The sequence below is a fragment of the Myotis brandtii genome, unplaced genomic scaffold (genome assembly GCF_000412655.1).
Source record: "Myotis brandtii unplaced genomic scaffold, ASM41265v1 scaffold103, whole genome shotgun sequence".
NCBI lineage: Eukaryota > Metazoa > Chordata > Mammalia > Chiroptera > Vespertilionidae > Myotis > Myotis brandtii.
In genome coordinates, this window is record NW_005353460.1 from 3,632,749 (window position 1) to 3,636,736 (window position 3,988).

Sequence of the window (3,988 nt, forward strand, 5' to 3'; positions counted from 1 at the left end):
CTCTTAGTCAAATTTTCTGTTTTATGCCGCTTAATGCATTCCTAATTCATATAAAGATATAATAATATCTGCCACTGAATTTCCTATTTTTGATCAAGAGAACTTTATACAAAGTGAAGATTGTAATAGTCTTTCAGCCATTCCAAGCTCAGAGGTTCCCCTGGGTTGGAATACTTGGATGTTTTAGCTTCTTTAACATCAGTATAACTCCTTTCCCCTCCTAGGAAGCAAGTCATTCTGGCAAATTTTCCAATGCAGAACTATTCTAGAGGTGTGGTTCTATGAAAATGTGATGTCAAAGAGCAGCCTTCTCATTGTTCACACGTGGGATTTCCAGGCTCAGCCAGGAACAAAGGTGGTATGGCAGGACATAGTTCCTTGTCCCCTTCATTGTCCCTTCCATCTTCTCATTTCTGTCCTATTTAGACCTTGTGGAAAAGAGATCATTTAAATAATAGCACATTTACAGTTATGTTGAGAGATGGTAAATATCCTACAAAAATTTTAAGTGTGTATTACTCAAAATGTAGAAGATCTGTAACTGACAAGATAAGTCTGGTGGAAGGACCTCTACCCTACATCAGATCTAGACTCTTTCTCTTCAGGATATTAGGTTGATAGAAATCAGATAAGCCATAAAAACTATGCTTGAATTACCCAAAACATAATGCTTATGATTTATAATGGGTAGGGGGTGAGATGGGGGATATACAATAGGTCCCAGGGGATAAGGAATTTAAATACAACAGGGAGTTGTTATAGGGAAAAAATCCAAAATGTATTTATTTAACATGTTCATCACAGGGGCTCAGCCAGATACTTAACTTAAAAAACAGACTCAAAACAAATATGATACTACAGCTGAAGATACAGGGTCCTATTCAGAAATCAGAATAATTATCTCAGAGCTTAGAAAATGCAGGTGATTTTGGCAAGTTGAGAGGTGGTATGTGACATAAAAGTCCTGAAACTTCAGTTACTTCTTGCTCTGGAGCAGTTTTTTTGGCAGATCAGAAACTGCTGAGAAAGCGTGTACTACATTATTGACCACCTGGCAGAAAAAGAATGAAAGGACTCCCAGTTTTTGATGAGGTTAGAAATATTTTTAGATATGACATTGAAGAGGAGGGATGTCATGAGGTGAAATAAATTTTATGAGCTTTAAGCAAGTGCTGGTGGAAATTCTGTAAATCCCCGCTCTACTAACCAACCTTATGCATTTTAAGAGATCTAAAGGATTCAGCCTGTTCGTTCAATTGACTCAGGTGGAGGAGAAGTATGAGAAGCTGTGCACAGTCAGGGAAACAAACAGCCTGGGGTGCCTGAATTGAGGGGAGAGACAGAGAAAATTGTAAAAGAGCCAATGTACAAGTTTTCCCCCCACATGAATAAAGAGTGATTTCTAGGCATATTCATGAATTTACTTAGTCATCTTTGACTTCTGAGTGAGAAAGCACTATAGGCAGATGGTGTTGTAGAAATATTCAGAAGTTCAAGTGCAGACAGACAAAGGGCCTGGGCCACATGTGAGAACTAGCCAACCTCAAGGCACTTTCTGCTTTGCTCCATGTGTCTGCCCCAAGGGCATTGCATCCAAAGGGAATTCTGTCCCTTCTCTATGAGGTTAGTGGTGCCACAATGAACAGAGGAGGTGGTATGCAAAGCCATGCTGGACAGCAAGCATTAAGTATTTGCACATAACAATTATCTATGAATGACATTATTTAGCTACATTCAATGGGGCCCTAAGGTCCAAGCCTGGAAAACTACCTTATCTGGTTCCTTCCTTCCATTTACTTTCATACAAATAGTGCACCTAATAAAATCCTGGCAGGTTTATGTTTGTTTGTTTGTTTTAATTTGTAGTTGATTTTTTTTTTTTGAGAGAGAGAGAGAAGGTGAGGGAAAGAGAGAGAAAGATTGATGTGCTAGCTTCCTGCACATCCTTTACTGGCAACCCAGGTATGTGCCTTAATTGGGAATAGAACCACCAACTTTTTGGTGCACTAGATGACATTACAACCAACTGAGCCACCCAGCCAGGGACAAAATCCTTGCATGTTTAATCTGACCTGTTATCTGCTTCTCAGAAGATCCAGACTACTATATCCTCTAATTTATACAGGAATATTCTGGACTGTGCATTCTCAATGCAGATTATATCAACCCCAAATAAATGAAAATTGGTTCTTGGGTGCACAATAAAACTTGGATATCATCATTGTTTGTGGGCCACAGTACATAAAGAACTATACTGTATGTGTGGCAGTAAAATGTTATGGAGGAGGGGCAATTAGGAAAAAAAAAATCTTTGTGGGGGGGGGCCATAATTAAAAATCATTGAGAAATTGTTCTAGATGAATCATTCTGTCAGAAAGCAATGATTTCAGAACTCAAGTCAAGGATCTCTTTGAAAATTGCATTACAGCCAAGCCTTTGAAACAGCACGCCTCTCCGATTGTGAGGCACGGATTAAAGGACACTGAACAGATAAACTATGACTGATTCTTATACCCCGCCTCAAGTTCAGGAGGTTTTAGAAATTCAGTAAGAATCTTATGGTTCTCAACATTAGACCTAAGGAGTAAGAACTTCTTGACATTTGTTTTCCTCTCATCATGCCCAGACACCTCCCACTACAATGCCCTGGAGAGCTCTTCCTTGCTGGAGATCAGCACAACCCACATCAGGAACCATCGTCAGTCATCTGGTTAGCCAGCAGTACCTTGAAAAACTATGGGCAGACAATTCTCTCTGGGGGTCTTGCACTTCAGTATGTCTGTGATAAGGAATGGACAGCTTATTTCTAGACAATCTTAAAAGGCTGCTTGCAGAACAAATAGCCTTTGAAGATAGAAATAGTGTCTCCCTCCAAGGAAAAGGGAGTATTTTATAGTATGTGTCTACCATTTTTATAAATTAAAAAACTTGATTTTTAAAAAGAAGGGTGGGAAGGTAAAAGAGGAAATGAAGAATTTCTTCTCAATGTACAGAGAAAAGTTGACATTACCACACTTGTTGGAAGAAAGCCTAATAATCCAAGGGAGACAGATCAGGTTTAATGCCAGCTTCTCACCCACATCTTTGTATTATTATTTGTTCCTACATTTTCTTGCAGCTCTTTGAGACCCAATAACACCAACTTTCTTTTATTCACTCTGTCAAGGGAAGACAGAAAGCAGGGATGATTGGCAGCAACCAGAGAGGGGATTCTGGAGGCTCCCATTCATCCCTGTGGCCACTGCACCACAGACCTATGTCCTCATGAATCCTGCCACAGGAAGCCACGGGTGCTCACTGATGGCTGTGCCTCCTCCTATAAAGAAAGGCCTTTGTCAGTCACACTGAACTGATGTGTCCATTATCCCTCCTTGACTGTCTGCCAGTTGCATAGAGAACGATATCACCTGGACATGTATATTCAGTGTTTATTTGAACAAGCTGATGTTTCTTGGCTAAATTTTTTAAAAATATATTTTATTGATTTTAACAGAGAAAAAGGGAGAGGGATAGAGAGTTAGAAACATCCATGAGAGAGAAACATCGATCAGCTGCCTCCTGCACACCCCCCACTGGGGATGTGCCCGCAACCAAGGTACATGCCCTTGACCGGAATCAAACCTGATCCCTCTCAGTCTGCAGGCTGACGCTCTATCCACTGAGCCAAACCAGTCAGGGCTTGGCTGAATTTTAAACCCTCACTCATCAGACTCTTCCTCAGCCTCCAAAGCTTTCTCCAGGTGTAAACCCTCCTACCATTATCCACTGGGCCTTGTACCCGAGGAGAAAGAGCTCCTCTTCTTAAATATTGACTACAGACAAAAGCCAAAGTCCTTGGCTTGACTTAGAGGGCCTTTAACCATCCATCCTCAATGTATAATTTCAGCTTTACCCAACTCATCTGACAATTCAGTTTTACCAGCCTAATACCTGCCTGATTTCCCCGTGTGGTTTTTAGATCTTTATTTTTGCTTTTTTTTTTTTTTTT